At 37.7% G+C, this 19,238-nt stretch overlaps 1 protein-coding gene across 4 annotated transcripts in view; it reads left to right on the top strand.

Annotated features, from left to right (window-relative positions):
- The window catches only part of MAGI3 (membrane associated guanylate kinase, WW and PDZ domain containing 3), a 262,766-nt gene that overhangs the window by 81,624 nt on the left and 161,904 nt on the right, over positions 1-19,238 (top strand). The window lies entirely within an intron of this gene.

Below are 19,238 nucleotides of genomic sequence, written 5' to 3'. Positions count from 1 at the left end.
CCACTCCAGTGTTCTTGCCTGGAGAATCCCCGGGACAGGGGAGCCTGTGGGGCTGCCGTCTATGGGGTCGCACGGAGTCGGACACGACTGAAGCGACTTAGCAGCAGCAGCAGGGGAGTGGAATTGACCTGTACACCTCTCATTTTGTCTTCAGCAAGGAGTATATGGCTACTTCATGGATTCCCTTTTGTTACATGACTGATGTTTATTAGTGCTTATTAAGTGTCTGGACCCTGTTCTTGGTGATAGAAATGCAGTGGTGAACTGGAGAGTAGTTTCTACTCGTAAGAAGATTGTAGAGGTGGATAGATAGATGATAAACCTGCACATAAGTAATTCAGTAAGATAAACTCGATAAACATGGAGAAGATAGATCAGGTATTAGTCTATTGTGAAGGCGTGGAGTATGGTGAGAGCTGTTTAGTCAGAGAAGCCTTCACTAAAGGGGTGATATCTGGATTGAGACCTGAAGGAAGAGAAGAAGAAACCATGGGGTGACTTGCTCTAAGATCATTCCCTCAGAAAGAACCACACAGTGACAGTAAATCTGGTATGTTCAGAGACAGAAAGGAGACCACTGAGGCTGAAGAACAGTGAGCCAAGCAGGGAAGAGCAATCAGACATAAGGTTGGAGCCGGAGGCCAGGTCACGTAGACACTGGTAGGTCACAGGAAGGAGTTTGGATTTTTTTCAAACATGAGGTTTTTCAAAGTGAGGTATTTATAATCTATGTTGAAGACAGACAAGAGGAAAGTAAAAATGGAAGCAGGAAGACTAGGTAGGATGCTGTTGCTGTAGTTTCGTGGGAAGATGGTGGAAGCTTTGATCAAGGTGGTGGTAGTGGGATTCAGGGTACATTTTGTTGATTTTAAAGCTAGTAAAACTTGATAGATAGATTGGAATGGTATAAAAGAGTCAAAAATGATCTTAACTTTTTTTTTGGTCTCAGTAATTAAGTGCATAGTGATGCTATTTGCTGAATTGAGCAAGTCTTGAAGTTGAATGTGAAGGTTTGGAGTGGTGAGAACACTTTCTCTGCTTGGGTCATATTGACCCTCAGTATACCAAGGAAAACAGTCATCATTATTTGCCATTTTAATCCATTGCATCCTTTTTACTTTAAATTTTTTACATTTTCAGTTATTTTACAAATAATTTATAGAAATAAGTGTATAGGAATAATGAAAACTCTACTAGAAATTTTAATAAGAATTTAAATATAGCAAATGCAAACTCATTTTTTTAAATACTTCTTTTTAAGAGCAGTTTTTGGTTCACAGTAAGATCGAGAGGATGGTATAGAGTTCACACACACCCCCCTGGTCCCACACGTGCACGGCCTCCTCTGTGAAACCATTTCCCACTGCGTTGGTACATTTGTAACAACAGATTTATAAACTTCAACTAGAATGATCAGTCCAGTGAGTTTTTTCATTTCTTCATCATCTATTTCCTTCCATACACCTTTGTATAAGTACCTGCCTTCAGCATTTATCCACCTTTGAACTTTATTAACTAAAATTTCCTGCACAATCATAAAAGATGAAAGGATACGGTCACACATCTCTTTAGGTAAGTGGGATAGTCCAGATTCTTTATTTTATTGATTTACAATGTTGTGTTAATTTCTACTATAGCACTAGTTAATTTCTACTATAGCAGAGTGCTCACATATGTACCTCTTTTTTATATTCTTTGTATGTTTATAATCTTTGTTCTTTGGGAGACCTGTAAAAAAAAAAAGTCATAAAATATCAATCCTTACAAACGGAACTGTTCAGAAAAGACATTTAAAAATAAAACTTGGATCTAGTAGATCCTGATGATATTAATTAACAAGGGTTAAGTTTGAAATGCTTATTAGACATCCTAATGGAGATGTGTGGTAGTGGTTGTCTCTGTGAATCTGGAACTCTGGCAAGAGATCCAGGCTGGAGATTTCAGTCGGAGAGTCATCAACACATATATGGTATTTAAAGCATTGGGTCTAGACAGGATTGCTTGGGAAGGGAGTATAAATTGAAAACAGTAAAGAGCCTGGAATAGGCTTCTGTGGAACTCCAGGTTTTAGAAGTCTGGTGAAGGAAAAAGCTACAGAGAGAATGCAAACAGTGAGACAGGAACCTAAGCTCTCATTTAAAGAAGAGTGTTTTATGTTTTAAGTAATCAATCGGATCAAAGGCTGCTGAGAGGTTTTTTGTTTTTGTTTTCCAGAGAGGTCAGAGAGGTTTGGCCATTGGCTTTTTCAAAAATAGGGATCATTGATGACCTTGAGAAGAGCTTTTTCATTGAAGTGATAGAACCAAAAGCCTATTTGTAATGGATGGAATTGAGAAAGAAGAAATAAAAAGTAGAAGCAGCTCATTTAGTAGATTTTGCTGTAAAGTCAGAAAAATGGTAGTTGGTAGGGGTTTCTTTTAATACACTTTAGGGGACTGAGAGGAGTTGGTTGAGTACCTAGAACTGGGGTTGTGAGCCAGGGAGCTATTAGTACCTTAAATCAACATATTAAGGCTCTATATTAGTATTTTCAGATTAATACTCTCCAGGAAGAAGCAGAACAGCTCTTGGTCAGGTTCTCCCCCCTCGCGCCCCGTCTTATTCAAGCTAAAAATTTTTGCTGGGATTTTTACTTACCTTTGCCAGTTAGAAACAAAAACACTCACTGAATATTGGCTTGCCTGTGTGAGTTTACAATGCAAATCAAAAGAAAAAAATGAAATCTTTGTTAATTAAATCCCAGTTTTTTGGTATACATTTAAGTGACATTTATCTGCCAGCTAGATCCCCATATCTTTTAGGACGTGTTGAATTGTAGCAATTGCTATCTAAATGATAAGACAAAATGAAATAGCATTTTATTTAGAATAGTGTAGAATTCACATTTAGCTTTTTTTTTTTTTGGCATGAATGTTGCTTACAATTATGAAGAACAAAGGTTCTGAAATATATTTTATGTTTTGAGATATAAATAATTAAAATGGAGGCCAAGTGTTGTAAACCTTTACTGTAGAGACTGATTAAATGAATATCTATTGAATGGACCAGTTTGGAGCACTTAGAACTTATGCTTAAAATACTAGTTGAGTATTATTCAGTTTCATTAAAAAAATTAATGTTTCTCTAGAGAATGTTAGGGTTGTATCTAGTGACGCTGACTCTGAATTTGACTAATTACACAACTTTTCTCTCTATCTGCTTTACATTTAGAATACGGTTTTTGCAAAATGATTATTTTAGATATGCATTTGTGCCACCTTCATTATTTTCTTTTTTTAAGGAAATCAAAATGTCTTGTTTACAACTTTTCATTTTAATTTTGCTTATTATGTGTTAAAATGTTAATCCTCTGTGTTATATGTGATAGCTCAATATTGTACAAATAAGACTTTCTGGAACAATTCCAGGTGATATTCCGGGAACTCAGTGGCAGTTAAATAGTACAGATATCTTTTGGCTCTTGGTATTTTCATGATTGGCTTCTACCATATGAGGTTGTTGGATGCAGAAATTATTTAGCATCATTGTCAGGAGTCCCTTCAGACCAATTTCGAAACTTAGTTTCTAAAACTTTCCAAAGAAGCAAGATCTCAAAATTTCTTAATATTGACAACTTGAAAATTCTTTGGTGTTAATGATAAAATGCTGAGTTAAACTTACTTGAGGTAATATTTGCCAAACAGTTATTTTACATGTTTATGCTCATAAATTTTGTATTTTAACATTTACAATTTACAGCCTCTTAGACTGAAGATACAGCTTGTTTGGTTCTCCCCCTTTTCCTTCTCATAATACTGATTTCTTTCTTCCTTAATTTCACCATAAGTTTAGGGAGGAAAGGCTTCCTCCAACACATCTCCAGTATCCTGCCTTGTTATATCATGGGGTGTAAAGCGCTTTAGGATTTGGTCCTTGCCCAAGACCTGGCCTGTTTCCGGTCCTCAGTGATCTTGTGCTATTTACAGGCAGCGGTAAAGAACCCGTATGCCAATGTAGGAGATGCAGGTTTGATCCCTGAGTCAGGATGATTCCCTAGAGGAGGAAGTGGCAACCAACTCCAGTATTCTTGCCTGGAGAATTCCATGGACAGAGGAGCCTGATGGGCTACAGTCCATAGGTTCGAAAAGAGTCAGACAAAACTGAGCAACTAAGCAACAACAACAATAAATGCTCTGAAGCTTCTAGGCCATTTCTCATGGTTATGTTCCTTTTACCTGTAATATTGCCTCCTACCTTGTCTGTCTAGCAATTCCTATTTATTCTTTACGTCTCAGCTGATAGTTCACCTCCTCTGTTATGTGTTTCCCTTGGGCCGACTTTGGTGCTACATTTTATTTTAGATTTTTTTTTTTATTATTTATTTTATTTTATGCCATGCCACATGGGCTTGTGGGATCTTAGTTTCCCGACTAGGGATTGAACCCATGCCCCCTGCAGTGGAGGTGCAGAGTCCCAATCACTGGACTGCCACAGAATTCCTGGTGCTGCCATTTAAATGTTCCTGCTATACGGCAGTGGCACCCCACTCCAGTACTCTTGCCTGGAAAACCCCATGGACGGAGGAGCCTGGTGGGCTGCAGTCCATGGGATGGCTAAGAGTTGGACACGACTGAGCGACTTCACTTTCACTTTTCACTTTCGTGCATTGGAGAAGGAAATGGCAACCCACTCCAGTGTTCTTGCCTGGAGAATCCCAGGGACGGGGGAGCCTGGTGGGCTGCCGTCTATGGGGTTGCACAGAGTCGGACACGACTGAAGTGACTTAGCAGCAGCAGCAGCATGCTTTGCCAGTGCTTCCTCTCTAGAAATCATGGGTGTAGCTGTTGCGCACTAGTCATCTCTCTAGACCTTCACTAGCCACTAGCCTCAAGTGCTACTGATTACTTAAAATGTGGCTCCTACAACTGAGGAACTGAATTTTCTTTTTTTCTTTACTTTAAAAAATTTATTTTATTGAAGTATAGCTGATTTACAATGTTAATTTCTGCTGTACAGCATAGTGATTCAGTTGTATATATATATACATTCTTTTTGTATTTTTTTAATGGTTTGTCACAGGATATTGAATATATGTCCCTGTGCTATACAGTAGGACTTTGTTGTTTATCAGGAACTGAGTTTTAAATATTATTTAATATATGTGTGTGCATGCATGCGCAGTTAGTCTTGTCCATCTCTTTGCAATGCCTTGTACTGTAACTCAACAGACTCCTCTGTCTATGGAATTTTCCAGGCGAAAATACTGGAGTGGATTGCTATTTCCTACTCCAGGGTATCTTTCTGACCCAGGGATTGAACCTAAGTCTCTTGCATCTCCTGCATTGGCAGGCAGGTTCTTTACCAGCTGAGCCACAAAGCCAGTTTAATATAAATCAAATATAAATAGCCACATGTGGCTAGTGGCTACTCTGTTGGACAACATGGTTTACAGCTTTTGTAGTGTGCCAGTAGAATGAATAAGGAAAGACATGGGTAAAAATCCGTGTTTCCAAGGAAATTTTAGCATCTGAATTAAGAGGTGCTATAAGGATAAAATATACACTGAGTTCTGAAGACGTAGTACCAAAAAGAAAAAAAAAATTGTAAATTTGTCACTAATAATTTTTTCATATTGATTATCTATTGAAATATAGCTTGAATATAGTGGGTTAAATTAAATATATTATTTAAAACAATTTCACCTATTTCATTTTAGTTTGTTTTTTAAGTGGCCACCAGAAAGTTTACAATTTTACACATCTCACCTTTGTGGCTCACATTATATTTCTTGGGACAGTGCTATTCTGAGAAAGAACTCTTTGTAGGAAGGAACTTATCTTTTCATTGTTATCACAACTATTACCATGTTTTCTACATAACAAGTGCTTAATATCTAGTTGTTGAATTAATGAAATAAGTAGTCTCTAGAAACTAGTACCCGTGAGCCTTTTGAGGAATTGAAGCTTTAGGTTAAGGCAACTGATTTTGCAGGTCTATAGGTGTATGTCTGTTTCACAGTATATTTCAATATATGATTGATAAATAATAAAAAAAAAAAACACCTGCACATAAAAGTAAAAAGTTTAAGAGACCTAGGAAGACAACAGTAATAACACTTGTTCGGAGTACTTAATCTAATTGAATCATTAAGCCCTCATAACAGCATCTGTGAGCCAGGTTCTATTTATAGTCCCCATTTCAGGAAACTGAGGCAGAGAAATTAACTAAGACACAAAAATATTAACTGGTGAGTCCATGCTGTGAATTCTGGCAATCTGGCTTCATAGTTTGTACTTGTCACCACTATACTAAGGACATGTAAAGTAATATAGTAATATAATTATAGTCACCCATGATTATTTAATTACTCTTGTCAACTTAAAAAATGTACAACATGAAAGTTGTGAGTGAAATTTTATTTTTGGCAAAATGAGGGCTGCAGCCTAGGAGACAGCATTTCAGAAAGTTCTGGAAAACTGATTCAGAGAGGTAGGAGGCAAGGTCAGTATATATGTGATTTTGATCAGGGCTGAGTACATGTAATCAAGCACATATTTTTTGCAGATTTCTGCTAGTCATGAGAACAGTCATAACCATGAAGGATTTTAGTGCTTTTCTAGATATGAGGAGATACAAGAATTGAGCTCATAAATGAAATCAAGCTCCTGAAAATATCTAACTATCTGAAGACCTGTCCTTCCAGTAGTGCCCACTCCCTACCCTCTTGAGCACAGATTGCCTCATTTTTGCTCTCCACCCTGAACTCTTTTCAGAGGGTGTTGAAAATCTGCAGCTCCAGCAGCACCTGATTTAATCCTTGTAGGGATATTAATATAATGGCAAGTGCTAATTTGTAGTTGACACTCTCAAGGTATGAAAGAATTTATGTGAATGAGTCCTGGATAGCATCGGGCTTGGGGAACTTTGCTCTCCTGAAATGAGGAAAATTTGTTTAGGAATTTCAGTCTAATTGCTTTAAGATTTATTAAAGCTCAGCAATTACAGTTTTTGTTTTAGTTCATTTGGTATGAACTCATACTGTTTTTTAGTGACTTTTTTTTTTTCAACTCAGAGAAGAGCATAAAACTTGTCACTGGTCGGGCATAAGTGAAAATTATCATTTGGCTTCTGGGAAAACAAAACAAGATGGTTACTTATTTTGGGGTCCCAGGAATCAACTGCCCAATGACAGACATAAGGTATTTTGGGAGGAAGCAAAAAAGCAAGAATGTGTTTATTTTTCCTCAGCTTTCTATTAACATTTCCCACTGAAAATTTTATTTCATATCTAATTGAAAATTCAGTATGCCATTATTCTGAATAAATCTTACCAAATGAATAGTCATGAAGCAGCGGGGTAAAATGTCCAAGGGAAAAAATTATATACATATATTTCATTTTTAATATGTTGCCACAAATTCCCATTATACTAAGTTGGTTTGTTTTTTTTTTTTTTTCTTGTTCACATGATTCTTTTCAGTAGTAACATACCTTTTGAGAATTCATACATTTGTAAGGGTATTCTGGAAAACTTCCCTCGTGCCTCAGATGGTAGAGAATCCGTGTGCAATGCAGGAGACCTGAATTCGATTCTTGGGTTGGTAAGATTCCCCTGGAGAAGGGAATGGCAACCCACTTGAGTATTATTGCTTGGAGAATTCCGTGGACAGAGGACCCTTGAGGTCTTCAGTCCATGGTGTCGCAAAGAGTCAGACACAATTGAGGAACTTAACACTTTAACTTTCGGGAAAACTTAGCTTGAAAAATATGCTGTCAAAAGATTCAGGTGTATTCTAGGTAATACAATGAATATACTTGTAGGCATTATCATTTTGCACGCAGAAAATAGGTTTATTTCTCTTGCTTACATGAGTATGGGTTGGCAGGCAGTTGAGTTGGCAGTTTTGAGTTGGGCAGCTCTGTTCCACACTGTCACCCAGGGATCTCATTCTTTTTATCTTGTTCCACCACCCCTAAGGAAGGTACTGCTCTTGTCTACAAAGATAAAGCTGAATCACTACCCCCCACATTGGCATTCTGGTCTGTAGGACAAAGGAGAAAACAAGTGGAAGGCAAGTAGCTTTTTGAAAAATACAGTATGTGAGCTAGAAGTTATATGCAGCATTTCATGTCCATATCCCATTGGCCAGAACTTAGTCACATGGACACATCTGTCTGCACATGAGACCAGGAAATGTAGAGGCTGTGTTTTCAAAAGAAAGAGGAATGCCCATTGGAAGATGATCTGCCATATGAATAATTCCCATTTGTTCATCACCTACTGTATGCTAGACATTGTGCAAGGTGCTTTATCTGTTATCTCATTCAGTGTTCATGACTGAGATGCAGAGGGGTTAGATCTCTCAAGCTGGGTCATCCAGAAAGTAAATAGAAGACCTGGAATTTGAAGTCAAGGTCTGTCAGACTTCAAAGACCATATGGTTTCTATCACAAATGCCTGAGAGATACAGTTCAGTTGCTCAGTCGTGTCTGACTCTTTGCGACCCCATGAATTGCAGCATGCCAGGCCTCCCTGTCCATCACCAACTCCCAGAGTTCACTCAAACTCATGTCCATCGAGTCGGTGATGCCATCCAGCCATCTCATCCTCTGTCGTCCCCTTTTACTCCTGCCCCCAATCCCTCCCAGCATCAGTCTTTTCCAATGAGTCAACTCTTTGCATGAGGTGGCCAAAGTACTGGAGTTTCAGCTTCAGCATCATTCCCTCCAAAGAAATCCCAGGGCTGATCTCCTTCAGAATGGACTGGTTGGATCTCCTTGCAGTCCAAGGGACTCTCAAGAATCTTCTCCAACACCACAGTTCAAAAGCATCAATTCTTCGGCACTTAGCTTTCTTCACAGTCCAACTCTCCCATCCATACATGACTAGTGGAAAAACCATAGCCTTGACTAGACAGACCTTTGTTGGCAAAGTAATGTCTTTGCTTTTGAATATGCTGTCTAGGTTGGTCATAACTTCCCTTCCAAGGAGCAAGCGTCTTTTAATTTCACTCTCCTCTTTCACTTTCATGAAGAGGCTTTTAGTTCCTCTTCACTTTCTGCCATAAGGGTGGTGTCATCTGCATATCTGAGGTTATTGATATTTCTCCCGGCAGTCTTGATTCCAGCTTGTGCTTCTTCCAGCCCAGCGTTTCTCATGATGTACTCTGCATATAAGTTAAATAAGCAGGGTGACCATATACAGCCTTGACATACTCCTTTTCCTATTTGGAACCAGTCTGTTGTTCCATGTCCAGTTCTAACTGTTGCTTCCTGACCTGCATATAGGTTTCTCAAGAGGCAGGTCAGGTGGTCTGGTATTTCCATCTCTTTGAGAATTTTCCACAGTTTATTGTGATCCACACAGTCAAAGGCTTTGGCATAGTCAATAAGGCAGAAATAGATGTTTTTCTGGAACTCTCTTGCCTTTTCTTTTCTTTTTTAAAAAATTTTTTTGTTTATTTTTGGCTGCAGTACATGGCATGTGGGATCTTGGTTCCCCAACCAGGGATCGAACTCACACCCCCTACAGTGGAAGCACAGTCTTAACCACTGGACCACCAGGGGATTCCCTCTCTTGCTTTTTCAATGATCCAGTGGATGTTGGCAATTTGGTCTCTGGTTCCTCTGCCTTTTCTAAAACCAGCTTGAACATCTGAGAGATTAATTAGATTAACTAGAAGAAGGGATCGAGATTTTTGACCCAAGCAACTGGGGAGATGGTGCTGTCATTAACAAAGACAACAAAATCAAACAATTTTGTGTGGGGATGATCAAGAATTTACCTCAAGGTATTTTGAATTTAAGATACATGTTAATATGCAAGTGAAGATGGAAAGTAGATAATTGTATATGTGAGCCTTGAATCCAGGGTAAATGGTTTGGCTGAAGACATTAATTTGGTAGCTGCCAGTTAACAAATGATAGTTAAAGCAATTAAGGGAAAGGGCTCCAAGACTGAACCCTGGGCCATTTCTTCCTTAAAAGATCTGGAAGATGAAGAATTAGAAAATATTGCTCTCATAGATGAATTCTTATTCCTCTCATTAAACATTCTCAGGGGGTCTTCCTCTCTGTTGTTTGCACACAAAAGCAGGATGTTGCACTCTCTACTTGTTAATGTAACTTTTGAATCCACCCTAGCAGACCTTTTACCATTCTAGGAATCATGAATATGTTTAGCCATTGTCTTTGAGATTGGTGGCATCACTGGAACTACCTGGCCCAAGAAAGTCAGGAAAAAGTGGTTCCATTCTCAATATGCTATTATTTCATAAAATTAGAATCTGAAAGTGAGCTCTTAACCTGTTTTTGTATTGTCACTCCCTTCATCCATATTAAGTAATATACATCTTGTTTCCTCTTTCCTTTTCTGGCATTGTTCTTTCTGGTTTCTTGCTTGTTTTGTTGCAGGAAGGGGGACCCCTTCCAGGGCCCGAAACTGGGCTCTTGTCTAACACTCGGAAATGAATTGTCTGAGGAGACACGTGCTGACAAAGCAAGAGATTTTATTGGGAAGGGCACCCGGGTGGAGAGCAGTAGGGTAAGGGAACCCAGGAGAACAGCTCTGCAGCGTGGCTTGTAGTCTCGGGTTTTATGGTGATGGGATTAGTGGTCTTTAGCCAATCACTCTAATTCAGAGTCTTTCCTGGTGGCACAGGTATCGCTCAGCCAAGATGGATGCTAGCAAGAGGGATTCTGGGAAATGGACGGACACACGGTGTCTCCTTTCAACCTTTCTGGAACTCTTCCGGTTGGGGGTGGCTTTTTAGTTCCCTGTTCCTGATCAGGATCTCCTGTCATAAAACAGCTCATGCAAATGGTTACTATGGTGCCTGGCCAGGGTGGGTGGTTTCAATCAGTGTGCTTCCCCTAAAAGGTTTTTGTTTTGTCTTTAATTTTCCTAGTTTCCTTCAGTATTTTTCTAGAAAGTAATGCATATTACTTTCTAGAAGTGTGCATCTCAGCAAAGAATACACAAGGGTTCAGAGATACTTTTTAGAGAATCTCTACTTAGTTTATCTCTCAAAGCTTGTAAACTTATAAGCCTACTTAGGCCTGTCTTTGTAGTTTACTGTTTAAGTCTGTTTCTATATATCTTGATAACATAATGAACACCACACACTGAAACAAATGAGTTTCACAACAGATACATTCTATTATGTAAGCAATTTAAGTCACTTTATAAAACTTGGAATTTTGAACTAATGAGGACTGTAAGTTTTTGAAAAAGGGAAGCAAACTTCTGTCTTGCTCTTTCATTTAATGTGTGTGAAGTTGGTGGCATGCACTTTGTCATCGTTATTCGGCAAATTCCTCAATTTTATGATATATATAACCCAAATATCTCATTCCTATTTTTTTCTAGATTAAACCTGGTGTTTTCCATAGAATCCCATTAATTGCTACCCTGGTGGCTCAGTGATAAAGAATCTGCCTGCAGTGCAGGAGCCACAGGAGCTGCAGGTTTGATCCCTGAGTTGGAAAGACCTCCTGGAAGAGGGTGTGGCAACCCACTCCAGTATTCTTGCCTGGAGAATCTCTTGGACAGAGGAGTATGGCAGCCTACAGTCCACAGGGTTGCAAAGAGTTGGACATGCCTGAAGTGACTTAACATGCACAGTAAAGCTAATTCTTTTATTTTAGTTTTAAGTTGCTGCTGTAACAAATTATCACAAATTTAGTGGCTTAATTTATTATCTTTCAGTTTTGTAGCTTGGAAGTCCAACACAGGTCTCACCGGAGTAAAATCAAGGTGTCACAAGGCTACCTTCCTTTCTAAAGACTCTAGGAGAAAACCCACTTCCAGGTTGTTTAGGTGTTGGCACAATTCAGCCCCTTGGCACCCCACTCCAGTACTCTTGCCTGGAAAATCCCATGGACGGAGGAGCCTGGTAGGCTGCAGTCCACGGGGTCGCTAAGAGTTGGACGGCACTGAGAGACTTCACTTTCACTTTTCACTTTCATGCACTGAAGAAGGAAATGGCAACCCACTCCAGTGTTCTTGCCTGGAGAATCCCAGGGACGGGGGAGCCTGATGGGCTGCCGTCTATGGGGTTGCACGGAGTCGGACACGACTGAAGCAACTTAGCAGGAGCAGAGGTTGTGGGACGGAGATCCCATCTTCTTGCTAGATGTCAGATGAGAGCTATTCCCAGCTTCTGTAGACTGCCCACATTCCTTGGCTCATGGCCACCTTCGTTCATTTTCAAAGCCAGCAACCGAAGGTTGAGTAGCTCTCAGGCTTTGAAATTCTTCTCAAGTTTCATTTCTTTCTCCCCTAGCATGGTAAAGTTCTCTGCTTTTACAGACTCATGCAATTAATGTGGGCCCATAGGATAATCCAGGGCAGTCTCAACATCCCAAGGTTCATAATCACATCTACAAAATCCCTCTTGTCATGTAAAGTAGCATATTCCCAGGTTGATGGAGGAGGAGAAGGAGTTAGGGTATAACATCTTGGCTGGGGGACATTATTCTGCCTATTATACTATTTCTAATATTTATATATGTCTAAATAGAAAAAATATGATTTGGCTTTCAGCAATTACAAATAATTTTGACAAACTCTCATTTCTCTATATAGCCCCTCAATTCCTTTAATGTGATTTGAAATTTAGTTTAGGATTTGGAAAGAGATTAATCTATGTAACAGGAGACTAAGTCTCATTATAATAATTTTATATAAGTCATAATATTTCCAATTCTCTATTTATTTATTTAACTGTGATACTCAGGAGACAGGAGAGGAAGGTTTTAATGTTGGCAGTGACGGTGATGGTGATTATGATGCCGAACCTTTGAGGGTCTCAGTTTCCTTTTAATACTTATGAAAGCTCTCTTGTAGTCTTTTGAAAATTATCTTAATTGCTTAGATGTATGAGAGTTTCGTTTTTAGTTTAGATTATTCTATCCTTTCTGTAACCATATTCTCTAACTTTTGTAATTTATATGGGAAAGAATTATTTATTTGTGAATTAACAGCATGGCTATAAGCATGAAGCCTTTTCTGAATTGCTTTGTCAGTGTCAGAAACAAGAATGTCTAGGAGCCTTTTCTCATACTTTCCTTACCCTTTTAAAGATAATTGGAATAAAGTTTAAGTGGGTTTCATATTTTAGCATATGCAAATTCCATTTTGATATGAAAGCAAGCTGATACACTTTCATATGAGAACTGTCCATAGTAACTGACTTCTGATGTTATGTCTTTTTAGGGAAGTTTAGGTAAATTCTATTCTGCTACTAAATAAAAGTGTCAGCTCCACAAAGCTAAGTGTTTTTAAAGAGTATCCAAAAGATCTGAAGGCATGAAGTGAATGTTGTTGGTGTTGGGATGGGCTTTGAATATATTCATTTATTTTTCTCCAACTTATTATTTTGGAAAAAATCAAGCCTCACCTCAGTTGTACCTGTATTCATTGGTAATTAATATTTTGCTGCATTTGTGCACATGCTCTTTTTCTTTTTTACATATATGTGTGTGTATATAAGTATATATAGATAGATAAATACAGATTCTTCTCATTTTGAATTATTTCATAGTTGTTTGCAGACATTTTACTTTCAAATAAGTCAGCATGCATCTCAGGAAATTTAACATTGATGCAATACTATTATATATTATATAGTACATATTTCCCTAGTTTTCAGATTCTGAAATAGCCAATGATTTTAAAAGGGCATGTGTTACTTTGCAAATTTGAAAATCACTTTGAAAAACAGTTTTAAAGATTTATCATGTGGAAAGCATAGCCAATTCTAAAAGAATGTGCTGCAGTACCGTTCTAAGCCAGAGAGAATTCAAGTTGTGAATTTTCGATAGAGTTTTGGACATCAAAAATATTCATAAATGATGTGAGGTCCTAAACTCTTTGTACTGTTGATGTTTTCTAATAGTTCACATACTTTCTTGAGAAGATTAAAAGCAGGAGGTCTCTGAAGTCTTGAGACTTGGAGAAGGTTTCCTGTTAAGTTCTGTTCTAAGAACTATCAATAATTTAAAATAGATATTAACCGTCTATTAAACATGTAACATTGTGCTGAGCGTTCTAGGAAATGTGAGGGTAACCCTTTATCTCAGAATTCAAGGAAAAATAAATTGTACACAAAGAAATGAATGAAAGTAAACTGTATGTGAAGAACACTAAGATATTAACAAAATGCAATGAAAATTGAAAAACTGAAGAAACTGAGCTGGACGGATGGAAGAGAACAGATTGGGTTGTTCAGTTCAGTCGCTCAGTCGTGTCCGACTCTTTGCAACCCCATGAATTGTAGCACGCCAGGCCTCCCTGTCCATCACCAACTCCCAGAGTTCACTCAAACTCACGTCCAACGAGTCCGTGATGCCATCCAGCCATCTCATCCTCTGTCGTCCCCTTCTTCTCCTGCCCCCAATCCCTCCCAGCATCAGAGTCTTTTCCAATGAGTCAACTCTTCGCATGAGGTGGCCAAAGTTACTGGAGTTTCAGCTTTAGCATCATTCCTTCCAAAGAAATCCCAGGGCTGATCTCCTTCAGAATGGACTGGTTGGATCTCCTTGCAGTTTAAGGGACTTTCAAGAGTCTTCTCCAACACCACAGTTCAAAAGCATCAATTCTTCGGCTCTCAGCTTTCTTCACAGTCCAACTCTCACATCCATACGTGACCACTGGAAAAACCATAGCCTTGACTAGACGGACCTTTGTTGGCAAAGTAATGTCTCTGCTTTTGAATATGCTATCTAGGTTGGTCATAACTTTTCTTCCAAGGAGTAAGCGTCTTTTAATTTCATGGCTGCAATCACCATCGGCAGTGATTTTGGAGCCCCAAAATTTGGGTTGTTAATATTTGTTAATAGAAATTCAGGTTTTCTACTGTAGTTTCCCATTTATAATAAAAATTTTACTGAATTAATAGCATTAATAAGCACAAGGCAATGTGTAACTCAGCCTAACTGAACGAAATAGGGGACAACTCACATGATATATTGTAAATAAAAATTATCATAATTTTTAATGAAAAGAATATATTATAATTAGTTTAAGTATAGAAAGATAGAAATTAAAAAATATCATCTAAGCCACCTCATTCAAAGATAATCCTACTGACATTTCAGTCTGTTTTCCTTCTGTAATTTTTCTCTGTTATATATTTACATTTGATCTTGCCAAATATAAATTGTAGTAGTCTGCCTCAAATGATAAAATAATCTTTTTAACTGGCTACATAATATTACATTGAGTAGTTGTGGCATTTATTTAATAAAACATTACCCTATTGTTGAGCAAAAGAATTCATTCCATGTAAGAGTAAACAACTGCAGAAATAGTAAAGTTATGATAAAGAGACAAACTTTTCCTTGAAAGGATCTACCTAAATTTTTTATCCTGATAAATTCATCACATCAAATGTTTTATTTATTATTTCTCTTGCTATTTTGTGGCTATGTTAACTCATCACTGTTAAATTATTTTAACTTTTCATTAGATCTAGTCTAAAAAGTTCAGTGCTTCATGGTCTACTGGGATGAATTATTCTATATGTAATTTCATTTTTATAAAATATTGATATGGAAAAAGACATAAGAAACAAATGAAAAGTGGTTGACACATTGGGAAAATTAGAATTTTATTACACCTACTAAAAATCTAGAAAAATTTAAATTTTGTTTTTTATTGGTAGTTCATACATATGGTGCTGGACAGAAAAATGTCTTTTACCCTCATCACTTCCCAGTTCCCATTCTAGTAGGTAGCTATTGTTAGTGGACTCTTGTGTTTTTTTATAGAATATTTGGTGAAGATACAAAGCACATGTTCAGACACAGTCACATGTGAAAATATTATTAAAATTAATGTAGTAGCTGCCTCACACCTATTAGGATAGCTACTGTTAAAAAGAAAATGCAGAACATAACAAATGTTGGTGAGGATGTGGAGAAATTGGGAACCTTTGTTTACTGTTGGTAAGAATGTAAGATGATATAGCACCTGTGGGAAGGTTATGGCAGTTCCTTAAAATATTAAACATAGAAATACCATAAGGTATAGCAATCCCATTTCTGGATGTATATTCAAAATAATTGACAGTAAGATCTTGAGGTATTCTCACACCTGTATTCAGATTAGCATTATTCATAATAGCCAAGAGGTGGAAACAACACAAATGTCCATCATCGGATGAATGGATTAGCAAAATGTGGTATATGCATACAATGGGATATTATTCAGCCTTAAAAAGAAAGGAAATTGTGACACATGCTGCATCATGGATGAACTTTGAGGACATTGTGCTAAGTGGTCTAAGCCAGGCACAATAAGAGAAATGCAGTATGAGTCCACTTACATGATTTGAAGGAAATGGAACCCACTCCAGTGTTCTTGCCTGGAGAATCCCAGAGATGGCGGAGCCTGGCGGGCTGCCGTCTCTGGGGTCGCATAGAGTCGGACACGACTGAAGCGACTTAGCAGCAGCAGCAGCAGCAGTCAAATTCATAGAAACAAGCTAGAATGGTGGTTGCAGGGACTGGGGGAGGGGGAAATGGGGAGTTTTTTTAACGGGTATAGAGTTACACTTTTGTAAGATGAACTGTTCTGGAGATCTGTTTCACAACAATGAAAAATCTAACACTACTAAACTGTACACTGAAAAATGGACAAGATAGTAAATTTTACATCATATATTTTTTATTATGTGTAAAAGATGTAAAAAAAAAATAATACTTGGGAGCATCTCTAAATTTATCTCTCTGAATTCAGCCTTCTTAAACTCCTTACTTGCCATCTCTACCTGATTGTTTTCCAGGCGTCTCGCTCATCACATGCTAAAACAGGACTGTTGATTACATCTTTCTACCCAACTTATTCCTTCCCAAGTGTTTTCCCTCTATTGTACACAGCAGCTCCATTTGCTGAGTTATTCAGGCCAAAAATTAGACTTGTCTTTGACTTCTTTCTTTCTCTCTCACTCCACATCTAATCTATCAGCAAATTCTGTGGGTCTAATTTCAGAATATCTGGTGTCTGACACCTTTTCACCACCTTACCGACCCTAGTCAGAACTTACTTTTCTCCTAGAGTTAGACTTAGTCCATTGTAGTGGCTTCCTGATGATCTCCCCTGTGTCTGCTCTTATCTCTTTAAAGTCTCTTCTCCACAGAGACTTTACAACTCTTTTAACAGCATTAACAGGTTGTCTCACTTCCCTGCTCAGAACTCTCCAATACCTTCTCATGACACTTTGGATAAAATATGAAGTTTATATGCTATGTAGTTTTCTGACTTCTACTTTCTGATGACATAGAAACTAAGTTGCTCTTTTGAAGGCACTGCTGCTGCTGCTGCTGCTAAGTCGCTTCAGTCGTGTCTGACTCTGTGCGACCACATAGACGGCAGCCCACCAGGCTCCCCTGTCCCTGGGATTCTCCAGGCAAGAACACTGGAGTGGGTTGCCATTTCCTTCTCCAATGCACGAAACTGAAAAGTGAAAGTGAAGTCACTCAGTCATGTTCAACTCTTCACGACTCCATGGACTGCAGCCTACCAGGCTCCTCCATTCATGGGATTTTCCAGGCAAGAGTACTGGAGTGGGGTGCCATTGCCTTCTCCGTTTGAAGGCAATACTTTACTGCTTTTAAGTTTCTCCACCTCTTTTTAGCAGTTTTTACTCTGCTGTGCCTAAGTGTGGTTTCTTTTGTATTGTTAGTTATTCTTGATGTCCATATTGCTTCTTGAGTCTATAGCTTGATGTCTAAGGCTAGTTTGGGGAAATTCTCAGCTGTTGTATCTTAATATATTGCTTCTTCTAGAATCTCTCTTCTGGGACTAGAGTTACAACCCCTAGACCTTTTCACCCTGTCACATATGCTCATACACTCATTGCCCTATTTTCTAACCTTTTTCAATCTGAGCTTTAGTTTGTGTACTTTTTTCTGAATTCTCTTCCTGTACAGTGATTTTTTTTCTCCTGTTGAATCTGCTTGTGGATCCAATCCACTAAGTTCTTAATTTTAGTCACTATCTTTTTCACATCTAGAATTTTCATGTAAGTATTCTTTTCAAGTTTTTATTGTGAAAAATTTTCAAAATTTAAATAAGAAAACAATCATTACTTGTATACTCTCTATCTGAATTTATCAGTTGAATACATTTTGCCATATTTGTTGTATCACTATATAAATTCTTCTTGCCCCTTGATCATTTGAGAATAAATTGTGACTTTTTCCTCCTTTTACCACGTAAACACAATGTAGTTATCAAACTCTAGAATTTAATATGGATATAACATTTATATAATATAAAGTCCATATTTCAGTTTTTCAAATGTCCCAATAAAATTGTTTATGGATGACCCACCCCTGGTCAAGGATCACACATTATTTTGTTGTCGTGTCTCCTTGCTTTCCTTTAAATTAGAATAGTTTCTGAGCTTTTTTTTTTGATGAGGGGAAGTAAAGGTGGTCTTCCTTGGCATTGACATCTTTAGGTTCTAGACTAGTTGTTTTGCAGAATGTTCCTCATTTTGGATTCATCTAATTGTTTCCTCATAATTAGTTTTGTATTAAACATTTTTGGCAAGAATACATCAAGAAGTCAGGAAGTGAGTTTGTCTCATTGGTAATGTTATGCTTGATCATTTGGTTAAGGTGAAAATGTATAAAAATTACAGTCTCTAAATTAGTAATAGTTCATACATGTTAAATGATATATCAAAGTATCTCTGAAATATCTGGCAGACAACTCAAATAATTTTCTAGTACTAGAGTATTTCAAAGGGAAGGATTTATAAGAACTGTTAACATTTTTATGTCTGAGTCACTGACGACTCACTTAACATGTCCACAAACTCAATTTTAGTTACGGGGTCTTTTCTCTTTTGAATTTTGATTGGTCACTTAAAGGCTTTTTAGTGAGAGCCAATGTGAATGCCTTCTTACACTCGATACAGATTAATTGGTTTGTTAATAGTGATTTAAACTAGCTAGATTTTGTTTACTTGTTTTTGTTATTTTTAAGAATAACTGATTTTAGTCTGCTATTCTAGCTTAGCTTAGATATATCCTCAAAGTAAGGCCGTGCATTAAAACAACAAAACCACAACAAGACATGTGTGTTGGAAAGAATCGTCATAGTTTTTTGTTGTTGTTGTTAGTACTTTAAGTTTTCCATGTTTTCATAGGGCTTAATTCTTATAAAGTATCTCTTGGACTATATTATCTGCAGGCAGTGCTCCGTTTACTTAAAGAGGTGCAAAGCAATTGGAGCCAATATAACTGCT

The sequence above is a fragment of the Bos mutus genome, chromosome 3, assembly GCF_027580195.1.
Source record: "Bos mutus isolate GX-2022 chromosome 3, NWIPB_WYAK_1.1, whole genome shotgun sequence".
Classification (NCBI taxonomy): domain Eukaryota; kingdom Metazoa; phylum Chordata; class Mammalia; order Artiodactyla; family Bovidae; genus Bos; species Bos mutus.
This window is presented reverse-complemented; position numbering and strand designations above follow the sequence as displayed.